Source organism: Lissotriton helveticus, chromosome 5_1, assembly GCF_964261635.1.
Source record: "Lissotriton helveticus chromosome 5_1, aLisHel1.1, whole genome shotgun sequence".
Taxonomy (NCBI): Eukaryota; Metazoa; Chordata; class Amphibia; order Caudata; family Salamandridae; genus Lissotriton; species Lissotriton helveticus.
The window spans coordinates 742,659,831-742,672,588 of NC_136065.1; positions in this window are offsets into that span (position 1 = coordinate 742,659,831).

Consider the following 12,758-nt stretch of genomic DNA (forward strand, 5'->3'; position numbering starts at 1 on the left):
CACACTTACAAGTGAAACTTGCTAAAATATGCCTGGCTGCTCTTCACTGAAAAGCTTGGTTCTGCATACATTTTTAGCATACGTTTGCTCCTGCTGGGTCAGCCGAGCAGCAAATTTCTACTTAACCACCTGCTATCATGAGAGACATCAGGGCTGCATCTTTTGAGGCCAGTACTAAGCCTGAAAAGCATTTCCAACCCCACTTACAAGTGAAACTTGCTAAAATGTGCCTAGCTGCTCTTCACTGAAAAGCTTGTTTCTGCATACATTTTTGGCATACGTTTGCTCCTGCTGGGTCAGCCGAGCAGCAAATTTCTACTTAACCACCTGCTATCATGAGAGACATCAGGGCTGCATCTTTTGAGCCCAGTACTGAGCCTGAAAAGCATTTCCAACCCCACTTACAAGTGAAACTTGATAAAATGTGCCTCTCTGCTCTTCACTGAAAAGCTTGGTTCTGCATACATTTTTAGCATACGTTTGCTCCTGCTGGGTCAGCCGAGCAGCAAATTTCTACTTATTCACCTGCTATCATGAGAGACATCAGGGCTGCATCTTTTGAGCCCAGTACTGAGCCCGAAAAGCATTTCCAACCCCACTTAGAAGTGAAACTTGCTAAAATATGCCTGGCTGCTCTTCACTGAAAAGCTTGGTTCTGCATACATTTTTAGCATACGTTTGCTCCTGCTGGGTCAGCCGAGCAGCAAATTTCTACTTAACCACCTGCTATCATGAGAGACATCAGGGCTGCATCTTTTGAGGCCAGTACTAAGCCTGAAAAGCATTTCCAACCCCACTTACAAGTGAAACTTGCTAAAATGTGCCTAGCTGCTCTTCACTGAAAAGCTTGTTTCTGCATACATTTTTGGCATACGTTTGCTCCTGCTGGGTCAGCTGAGCAGCGAATTTCTACTTAACCACCTGCTATCATGAGAGACAGCAGGGCTGCATCTTTTGAGCCCAGTACTGAGCCTGAAATGCGTTTCCAACCCCACTTACAAGTGAAACTTGCTAAAATGTGCCTGGCTGTTCTTCACTGAAAAGCTTGGTTCTGCATACATTTTTAGCATACGTTTGCTCCTGCTGGGTCAGCCGAGCAGCGAATTTCTACTTAACCACCTGCATCATGAGAGACATCAGGGCTGCATCTTTTGAGCCCAGTACTGAGCCTGAAAAGAATTTCCAACCCCACTTACAAGTGAAACTTGCTAAAATGTGCCTGGCTGCTCTTCACTGAAAAGCTTGTTTCTGCATACATTTTTGGCATACGTTTGCTCCTGCTGCGTCAGCAGAGCAGCGAATTTCTACTTAACCACCTGCTATCATGAGAGACATCAGGGCTGCATCTTTTGAGCCCAGTACTGAGCCTGAAAAGCGTTTCCAACCCCACTTACAAGTGAAACTTGCCAAAATGTGCCTCTCTGCTCTTCACTGAAAAGCTGATTCTGCGTACATTTTTGGCATAGGTTTGCTCCTGCTGGGTCAGCTGAGCAGCAAATTTCGACTTAACCACCTGCTATCATGAGATACAGCAGGGCTGCATCTTTTGAGGCCAGTACTGAACCTGAAAAGCGTTTCCAACCCCACTTACAAGTGAAACTTGCTAAAATGTGCCTGGCTGCTCTTCACTGAAAAGCTTGGTTCTGCACACATTTTTAGCATACGTTTGCTCCTGCTGGGTCAGCCGAGCAGCGAATTTCTACTTAACCACCTGCTATCATGAGAGACATCAGGGCTGCATCTTTTGAGCCCAGTACTGAGCCTGAAAAGCGTTTCCAACCCCACTTACAAGTGAAACTTGCTAAAATGTGCCTGGCTGCTCTTCACTGAAAAGCTTGGTTCTGCATACATTTTTAGCATACGTTTGCTCCTGCTGGGTCAGCCGAGCAGCACATTTCTTCTTAACCACCTGCTATCATGAGAGACATCAGGGCTGCATCTTTTGAGCCCAGTACTGAGCCTGAAAAGCGTTTCCAACCCCACTTACAAGTGAAACTTGCTAAACTGTGCCTCTCTGCTCTTCACTGAAAAGCTTGGTTCTGCATACATTTTTAGCATACGTTTGTTCCTGCTGGGTCAGCCGAGCAGCACATTTCTACTTAACCACCTGGTATCATGAGAGACATCAGGGCTGCATCTTTTGAGCCTAGTACTGAGCCTGAAAAGCATTTCCAACCCCACTTACAAGTGAAACTTGCTAAAATGTGCCTGGCTGCTCTTCACTGAAAAGTTTGTTTCTGCATAAATTTTTAGCATACGTTTGCTCCTGCTGGGTCAGCCGAGCAGCAAATTTCTACTTAACCACCTGCTATCATGAGAGACATCAGGGCTGCATCTTTTGAGCCCAGTACTGAGCCTGAAAAGCGTTTCCAACCCCACTTACAAGTGAAACTTGCTAAAATGTGCCTCTCTGCTTTTCACTGAAAAGCTCATTCTGCGTACATTTTTGGCATGGGTTTGCTCCTGCTGGGTCAGCCGAGCAGCAAATTCCTACTTAACCACCTGCTATCATGAGAGACATCAGGGCTGCATGTTTTGAGCCCAGTACTGAGCCTGAAAAGCATTTCCAACCCCACTTACAAGTGAAACTTGCTAAAATGTGCCTGGCTGCTCTTCACTGAAAAGCTTGTTTCTGCATTCATTTTTGGCATACGTTTGCTCCTGCTGTGTCAGCAGAGCAGCGAATTTCTACTTAACCACCTGCTATCATGAGAGACATCAGGGCTGCATCTTTTGAGCCCAGTACGGAGCCTGAAAAGCGTTTCCAACCCCACTTACAAGTGAAACTTGCCAAAATGTGCCTCTCTGCTCTTCACTGAAAAGCTGATTCTGCGTACAATTTTGGCATAGGTTTGCTCCTGCTGGGTCAGCTGAGCAGCAAATTTCGACTTAACCACCTGCTATCATGAGATACAGCAGGGCTGCATCTTTTGAGGCCAGTACTGAACCTGAAAAGCGTTTTCAACCCCACTTACAAGTGAAACTTGCTAAAATGTGCCTGGCTGCTCTTCACTGAAAAGCTTGGTTCTGCACACATTTTTAGCATACGTTTGCTCCTGCTGGGTCAGCCGAGCAGCGAATTTCTACTTAACCACCTGCTATCATGAGAGACATCAGGGCTGCATCTTTTGAGCCCAGTACTGAGCCTGAAAAGCGTTTCCAACCCCACTTACAAGTGAAACTTGCTAAAATGTGCCTGGCTGCTCTTCACTGAAAAGCTTGGTTCTGCATACATTTTTAGCATACGTTTGCTCCTGCTGGGTCAGCCGAGCAGCGAATTTCTACTTAACCACCTGCTATCATGAGAGACATCAGGGCTGCATCTTTTCAGCCCAGTACTGAGCCTGAAAAGCGTTTCCAACCCCACATACAAGTGAAACTTGCTAAACTGTGCCTCTCTGCTCTTCACTGAAAAGCTTGGTTCTGCATACATTTTTAGCATACGTTTGTTCCTGCTGGGTCAGCCGAGCAGCACATTTCTACTTAACCACCTGCTATCATGAGAGACATCAGGGCTGCATCTTTTGAGCCTAGTAGTGAGCCTGAAAAGCATTTCCAACCCCACTTACAAGTGAAACTTGCTAAAATGTGCCTGGCTGCTCTTCACTGAAAAGTTTGTTTCTGCATACATTTTTAGCATACGTTTGCTCCTGCTGGGTCAGCCGAGCAGCAAATTTCTACTTAACCACCTGCTATCATGAGAGACATCAGGGCTGCATCTTTTGAGCCCAGTACTGAGCCTGAAAAGCGTTTCCAACCCCACTTACAAGTGAAACTTGCTAAAATGTGCCTCTCTGCTCTTCACTGAAAAGCTCATTCTGCGTACATTTTTGGCATGGGTTTGCTCCTGCTGGGTCAGCCAAGCAGCAAATTTCTACTTAACCACCTGCTATCATGAGAGACATCAGGGCTGCATGTTTTGAGCCCAGTACTGAGCCTGAAAAGCATTTCCAACCCCACTTACAAGTGAAACTTGCTAAAATGTGCCTGGCTGCTCTTCACTGAAAAGCTTGTTTCTGCATACATTTTTGGCATACGTTTGCTCCTGCTGCGTCAGCAGAGCAGCGAATTTCTACTTAACCACCTGCTATCATGAGACAGCAGGGCTGCATCTTTTGAGCCCAGTACTGAGCCTGAAAAGCGTTTCCAACCCCACTTACAAGTGAAACTTGCTAAAATGTGCCTGGCTGCTCTTCACTGAAAAGCTTGGTTCTGCACACATTTTTAGCATACGTTTGCTCCAGCTGGGTCAGCCGAGCTGCGAATTTCTACTTAACCACCTGCTATCATGAGAGACATCAGGGCTGCATCTTTTGAGCCCAGTACTGAGCCTGAAAAGCGTTTCCAACCCCACTTACAAGTGAAACTTGCTAAAATGTGCCTGGCTGCTCTTCACTGAAAAGCTTGGTTCTGCATACATTTTTAGCATACGTTTGCTCCTGCTGGGTCAGCCGAGCAGCGAATTTCTACTTAACCACCTGCTATCATTAGAGACATCAGGGCTGCATCTTTTGAGCCCAGTACTGAGCCTGAAAAGCGTTTCCAACCCCACTTACAAGTGAAACTTGCTAAAATGTGCCTCTCTGCTCTTCACTGAAAAGCTAATTCTGTGTACATTTTTGGCATGGGTTTGCTCCTGCTGGGTCAGCCGAGCAGCAAATTTCTACTTAACCAACTGCTATCATGAGAGACATCAGGGCTGCATCTTTTGAGCCCAGTACTGAGCCTGAAAAGCGTTTCCAACCCCACTTACAAGTGAAACTTGCTAAAATGTGCCTCTCTGCTCTTCACTGAAAAGCTCATTCTGCGTACATTTTTGGCATGGGTTTGCTCCTGCTGGGTCAGCCGAGCAGCAAATTTCTACTTAACCACCTGCTATCATGAGAGACATCAGGGCTGCATGTTTTGAGCCCAGTACTGAGCCTGAAAAGCATTTCCAACCCCACTTACAAGTGAAACTTGCTAAAATGTGCCTGGCTGCTCTTCACTGAAAAGCTTGTTTCTGCATACATTTTTGGCATACGTTTGCTCCTGCTGCGTCAGCAGAGCAGCGAATTTCTACTTAACCACCTGCTATCATGAGACATCAGGGCTGCATCTTTTGAGCCCAGTACTGAGCCTGAAAAGCGTTTCCAACCCCACTTACAAGTGAAACTTGCTAAAATGTGCCTGGCTGCTCTTCACTGAAAAGCTTGGTTCTGCACACATTTTTAGCATACGTTTGCTCCTGCTGGGTCAGCCGAGCAGCGAATTTCTACTTAACCACCTGCTATCATGAGAGACATCAGGGCTGCATCTTTTGAGCCCAGTACTGAGCCTGAAAAGCGTTTCCAACCCCACTTACAAGTGAAACTTGCTAAAATGTGCCTGGCTGCTCTTCACTGAAAAGCTTGGTTCTGCATACATTTTTAGCATACGTTTGCTCCTGCTGGGTCAGCCGAGCAGCGAATTTCTACTTAACCACCTGCTATCATGAGAGACATCAGGGCTGCATCTTTTGAGCCCAGTACTGAGCCTGAAAAGCGTTTCCAACCCCACTTACAAGTGAAACTTGCTAAAATGTGCCTCTCTGCTCTTCACTGAAAAGCTAATTCTGCGTACATTTTTGGCATGGGTTTGCTCCTGCTGGGTCAGCCGAGCAGCAAATTTCTACTTAACCACCTGCTATCATGAGAGACATCAGGGCTGCATCTTTTGAGCCCAGTACTGAGCCTGAAAAGCATTTCCAACCCCACTTACAAGTGAAACTTGCTAAAATGTGCCTAGCTGCTCTTCACTGAAAAGCTTGTTTCTGCATACATTTTTGGCATACGTTTGCTCCTGCTGGGTCAGCCGAGCAGCAAATTTCTACTTAACCACCTGCTATCATGAGAGACATCAGGGCTGCATCTTTTGAGCCCAGTACTGAGCCTGAAAAGCATTTCCAACCCCACTTACAAGTGAAACTTGATAAAATGTGCCTCTCTGCTCTTCACTGAAAAGCTTGGTTCTGCATACATTTTTAGCATACGTTTGCTCCTGCTGGGTCAGCCGAGCAGCAAATTTCTACTTATTCACCTGCTATCATGAGAGACATCAGGGCTGCATCTTTTGAGCCCAGTACTGAGCCCGAAAAGCATTTCCAACCCCACTTAAAAGTGAAACTTGCTAAAATGTGCCTAGCTGCTCTTCACTGAAAAGCTTGTTTCTGCATACATTTTTGGCATACGTTTGCTCCTGCTGGGTCAGCTGAGCAGCAAATTTCTACTTAACCACCTGCTATCATGAGAGACATCAGGGCTGCATCTTTTGAGCCCAGTACTGAGCCTGAAAAGCGTTTCCAACCCCACTTACAAGTGAAACTTGCTAAAATGTGCCTGGCTACTATTCACTGAAAAGCTTGGTTCTGCACACATTTTTAGCATACGTTTGCTCCTGCTGGGTCAGCCGAGCATCAAATTAATACTTAACCACCTGCTATCATGAGAGACATCAGGGCTGCATCTTTTGAGCCCAGTACTGAGCCTGAGAAGCGTTTCCAACCCCACTTACAAGTGAAACTTGCTAAAATGTGCCTGGCTGCTCTTCACTGAAAAGCTGGTTTCTGCATACATTTTTGGCATACGTTTGCTCCTGCTGGGTCAGCCGAGCAGCACATTTCTACTTAACCACCTGCTATCATGAGACATCAGGGCTGCATCTTTTGAGCCCAGTACTGAGCCTGGAAAGCGTTTCCAACCCCACTTACAAGTGAAACTTGCTAAAATGTGCCTGGCTGCTCTTCACTGAAAAGCTTGGTTCTGCATAAATTTTTAGCATATGTTTGCTCCTGCTGGGCCAGCCGAGCAGCGAATTTCTACTTAACCACCTGCTATCATGAGAGACATCAGGGCTGCATCTTTTGAGCCCAGTACTGAGCCTGAAAAGCGTTTCCAACCCCACTTACAAGTGAAACTTGCTAAAATGTGCCTCTCTGCTCTTCACTGAAAAGCTGATTCAGCGTACATTTTTGGCATAGGTTTGCTCCTGCTGGGTCAGCCGAGCAGCAAATTTCTACTTAACCACCTGCTATCATGAGAGACATCAGGGCTGCATCTTTTGAGGCCAGTACTGAGCCTGAAAAGCATTTCCAACCCCACTTACAAGTGAAACTTGCTAAAATGTGCCTAGCTGCTCTTCACTGAAAAGCTTGTTTCTGCATACATTTTTGGCATATGTTTGCTCCTGCTGGGTCAGCCGAGCAGCAAATTTCTACTTAACCACCTGCTATCATGAGAGACATCAGGGCTGCATCTTTTGAGCCCAGTACTGAGCCTGAAAAGCGTTTCCAACCCCACTTACAAGTGAAACTTGCTAAAATGTGCCTGGCTGCTCTTCACTGAAAAGCTTGGTTCTGCATAAATTTTTAGCATACGTTTGCTCCTGCTGGGTCAGCCGAGCAGCGAATTTCTACTTAACCACCTGCTATCATGAGAGACATCAGGGCTGCATCTTTTGAGCCCAGTACTGAGCCTGAAAAGCATTTCCAACCCCACTTACAAGTGAAACTTGCTAAAATATGCCTGGCTGCTCTTCACTGAAAAGCTTGGTTCTACATACATTTTTAGCATACGTTTGCTCTTGCTGGGTCTGCCGAGCAGCACATTTCTACTTAACCACCTGCTATCATGAGAGACATCAGGGCTGCATCTTTGGAGCCCAGTACTGCGCCTGAAAAGCGTTTCCAACCCCACTTACAAGTGAAACTTGCTAAAATGTGCCTGGCTGCTCTTCACTGAAAAGCTTGGTTCTGCATACATTTTTAGCATACGTTTGCTCCTGCTGGGTCAGCCGAGCAGCGAATTTCTACTTAACCACCTGCTATCATGAGAGACATCAGGGCTGCATCTTTTGAGCCCAGTACTGAGCCTGAAAAGCGTTTCCAACCCCACTTACAAGTGAAACTTGCTAAAATGTGCCTAGCTGCTCTTCACTGAAAAGCTTGTTTCTGCATACATTTTTGGCATACGTTTGCTCCTGCTGGGTCAGCCGAGCAGCGAATTTCTACTTAACCACCTGCATCATAAGAGACATCAGGGCTGCATCTTTTGAGCCCAGTACTGAGCCTGAAAAGCATTTCCAACCCCACTTACAAGTGAAACTTGCTAAAATGTGCCTGGCTGCTCTTCACTGAAAAGCTTGGTTCTGCATACATTTTTAGCATACGTTTGCTCCTGCTGGGTCAGCCGAGCAGCACATTTCTACTTAACCACCTGCTATCATGAGAGACATCAGGGCTGCATCTTTTGAGCCCAGTACTGAGCCCGAAAAGCATTTCCAACCCCACTTAAAAGTGAAACTTGCTAAAATATGCCTGGCTGCTCTTCACTGAAAAGATTGGTTCTGCATACATTTTTAGCATACGTTTGCTCCTGCTGGGTCAGCCGAGCAGCACATTTCTACTTAACCACCTGCTATCATGAGAGACATCAGGGCTGCATATTTTGAGCCTAGTAGTGAGCCTGAAAAGCATTTCCAACCCCACTTACAAGTGAAACTTGCTAAAATGTGCCTATCTGCTCTTCACTGAAAAGTTTGTTTCTGCATAAATTTTTAGCATACGTTTGCTCCTGCTGGGTCAGCCGAGCAGCAAATTTCTACTTAACCACCTGCTATCATGAGAGACATCAGGGCTGCATCTTTTGAGCCCAGTACTGAGCCTGAAAAGCGTTTCCAACCCCACTTACAAGTGAAACTTGCTAAAATGTGCCTCTCTGCTCTTCACTGAAAAGCTTGTTTCTGCATACATTTTTGGCATACGTTTGCTCCTGCTGCGTCAGCAGAGCAGCGAATTTCTACTTAACCACCTGCTATCATGAGACATCAGGGCTGCATCTTTTGAGCCCAGTACTGAGCCTGAAAAGCATTTCCAACCCCACTTACAAGTGAAACTTGCTAAAATATGCCTGGCTGCTCTTCACTGAAAAGCTTGGTTCTGCATACATTTTTAGCATACGTTTGCTCCTGCTGGGTCTGCCGAGCAGCACATTTCTACTTAACCACCTGCTATCATGAGAGACATCAGGGCTGCATCTTTGGAGCCCAGTACTGCGCCTGAAAAGCGTTTCCAACCCCACTTACAGTGAAACTTGCTAAAATGTGCCTGGCTGCTCTTCACTGAAAAGCTTGGTTCTGCATACATTTTTAGCATACGTTTGCTCCTGCTGGGTCAGCCGAGCAGCGAATTTCTACTTAACCACCTGCTATCATGAGAGACATCAGGGCTGCATCTTTTGAGCCCAGTACTGAGCCTGAAAAGCGTTTCCAACCCCACTTACAAGTGAAACTTGCTAAAATGTGCCTAGCTGCTCTTCACTGAAAAGCTTGTTTCTGCATACATTTTTGGCATACGTTTGCTCCTGCTGGGTCAGCCGAGCAGCGAATTTCTACTTAACCACCTGCATCATAAGAGACATCAGAGCTGCATCTTTTGAGCCCAGTACTGAGCCTGAAAAGCATTTCCAACCCCACTTACAAGTGAAACTTGCTAAAATGTGCCTGGCTGCTCTTCACTGAAAAGCTTGGTTCTGCATACATTTTTAGCATACGTTTGCTCCTGCTGGGTCAGCCGAGCAGCACATTTCTACTTAACCACCTGCTATCATGAGAGACATCAGGGCTGCATCTTTTGAGCCCAGTACTGAGCCCGAAAAGCATTTCCAACCCCACTTAAAAGTGAAACTTGCTAAAATATGCCTGGCTGCTCTTCACTGAAAAGATTGGTTCTGCATACATTTTTAGCATACATTTGCTCCTGCTGGGTCAGCCGAGCAGCACATTTCTACTTAACCACCTGCTATCATGAGAGACATCAGGGCTGCGTCTTTTGAGCCCAGTACTGAGCCTGAAAAGCGTTTCCAACCCCACTTACAAGTGAAACTTGCTAAAATGTGCCTCTCTGCTCTTCACTGAAAAGCTCATTCTGCGTACATTTTTGGCATGGGTTTGCTCCTGCTGGGTCAGCCGAGCAGCAAATTTCTACTTAACCACCTGCTATCATGAGAGACATCAGGGCTGCATGTTTTGAGCCCAGTACTGAGCCTGAAAAGCATTTCCAACCCCACTTACAAGTGAAACTTGCTAAAATGTGCCTGGCTGCTCTTCACTGAAAAGCTTGTTTCTGCATACATTTTTGGCATACGTTTGCTCCTGCTGCGTCAGCAGAGCAGCGAATTTCTACTTAACCACCTGCTATCATGAGACATCAGGGCTGCATCTTTTGAGCCCAGTACTGAGCCTGAAAAGCGTTTCCAACCCCACTTACAAGTGAAACTTGCTAAAATGTGCCTGGCTGCTCTTCACTGAAAAGCTTGGTTCTGCACACATTTTTAGCATACGTTTGCTCCAGCTGGGTCAGCCGAGCTGCGAATTTCTACTTAACCACCTGCTATCATGAGAGACATCAGGGCTGCATCTTTTGAGCCCAGTACTGAGCCTGAAAAGAATTTCCAACCCCACTTACAAGTGAAACTTGCTAAAATGTGCCTGGCTGCTCTTCACTGAAAAGCTTGTTTCTGCATACATTTTTGGCATACGTTTGCTCCTGCTGCGTCAGCAGAGCAGCGAATTTCTACTTAACCACCTGCTATCATGAGAGACATCAGGGCTGCATCTTTTGAGCCCAGTACTGAGCCTGAAAAGCGTTTCCAACCCCACTTTCAAGTGAAACTTGCCAAAATGTGCCTCTCTGCTCTTCACTGAAAAGCTGATTCTGCGTACATTTTTGGCATAGGTTTGCTCCTGCTGGGTCAGCTGAGCAGCAAATTTCGACTTAACCACCTGCTATCATGAGATACAGCAGGGCTGCATCTTTTGAGGCCAGTACTGAACCTGAAAAGCGTTTCCAACCCCACTTACAAGTGAAACTTGCTAAAATGTGCCTGGCTGCTCTTCACTGAAAAGCTTGGTTCTGCACACATTTTTAGCATACGTTTGCTCCTGCTGGGTCAGCCGAGCAGCGAATTTCTACTTAACCACCTGCTATCATGAGAGACATCAGGGCTGCATCTTTTGAGCCCAGTACTGAGCCTGAAAAGCGTTTCCAACCCCACTTACAAGTGAAACTTGCTAAAATGTGCCTGGCTGCTCTTCACTGAAAAGCTTGGTTCTGCATACATTTTTAGCATACGTTTGCTCCTGCTGGGTCAGCCGAGCAGCACATTTCTACTTAACCACCTGCTATCATGAGAGACATCAGGGCTGCATCTTTTGAGCCCAGTACTGAGCCTGAAAAGCGTTTCCAACCCCACTTACAAGTGAAACTTGCTAAACTGTGCCTCTCTGCTCTTCACTGAAAAGCTTGGTTCTGCATACATTTTTAGCATACGTTTGTTCCTGCTGGGTCAGCCGAGCAGCACATTTCTACTTAACCACCTGCTATCATGAGAGACATCAGGGCTGCATCTTTTGAGCCTAGTAGTGAGCCTGAAAAGCATTTCCAACCCCACTTACAAGTGAAACTTGCTAAAATGTGCCTGGCTGCTCTACACTGAAAAGTTTGTTTCTGCATAAATTTTTAGCATACGTTTGCTCCTGCTGGGTCAGCCGAGCAGCAAATTTCTACTTAACCACCTGCTATCATGAGAGACATCAGGGCTGCATCTTTTGAGCCCAGTACTGAGCCTGAAAAGCGTTTCCAACCCCACTTACAAGTGAAACTTGCTAAAATGTGCCTCTCTGCTCTTCACTGAAAAGCTCATTCTGCGTACATTTTTGGCATGGGTTTGCTCCTGCTGGGTCAGCCGAGCAGCAAATTTCTACTTAACCACCTGCTATCATGAGAGACATCAGGGCTGCATGTTTTGAGCCCAGTACTGAGCCTAAAAAGCATTTCCAACCCCACTTACAAGTGAAACTTGCTAAAATGTGCCTGGCTGCTCTTCACTGAAAAGCTTGTTTCTGCATTCATTTTTGGCATACGTTTGCTCCTGCTGCGTCAGCAGAGCAGCGAATTTCTACTTAACCACCTGCTATCATGAGACATCAGGGCTGCATCTTTTGAGCCCAGTACTGAGCCTGAAAAGCGTTTCCAACCCCACTTACAAGTGAAACTTGCTAAAATGTGCCTCTCTGCTCTTCACTGAAAAGCTCATTCTGCGTACATTTTTGGCATGGGTTTGCTCCTGCTGGGTCAGCCGAGCAGCAAATTTCTACTTAACCACCTGCTATCATGAGAGACATCAGGGCTGCATGTTTTGAGCCCAGTACTGAGCCTGAAAAGCATTTCCAACCCCACTTACAAGTGAAACTTGCTAAAATGTGCCTGGCTGCTCTTCACTGAAAAGCTTGTTTCTGCATATATTTTTGGCATACGTTTGCTCCTGCTGTGTCAGCAGAGCAGCGAATTTCTACTTAACCACCTGCTATCATGAGAGACATCAGGGCTGCATCTTTTGAGCCCAGTACGGAGCCTGAAAAGCGTTTCCAACCCCACTTACAAGTGAAACTTGCCAAAATGTGCCTCTCTGCTCTTCACTGAAAAGCTGATTCTGCGTACATTTTTGGCATAGGTTTGCTCCTGCTGGGTCAGCTGAGCAGCAAATTTCGACTTAACCACCTGCTATCATGAGATACAGCAGGGCTGCATCTTTTGAGGCCAGTACTGAACCTGAAAAGCGTTTCCAACCCCACTTACAAGTGAAACTTGCTAAAATGTGCCTGGCTGCTCTTCACTGAAAAGCTTGGTTCTGCACACATTTTTAGCATACGTTTGCTCCTGCTGGGTCAGCCGAGCAGCGAAT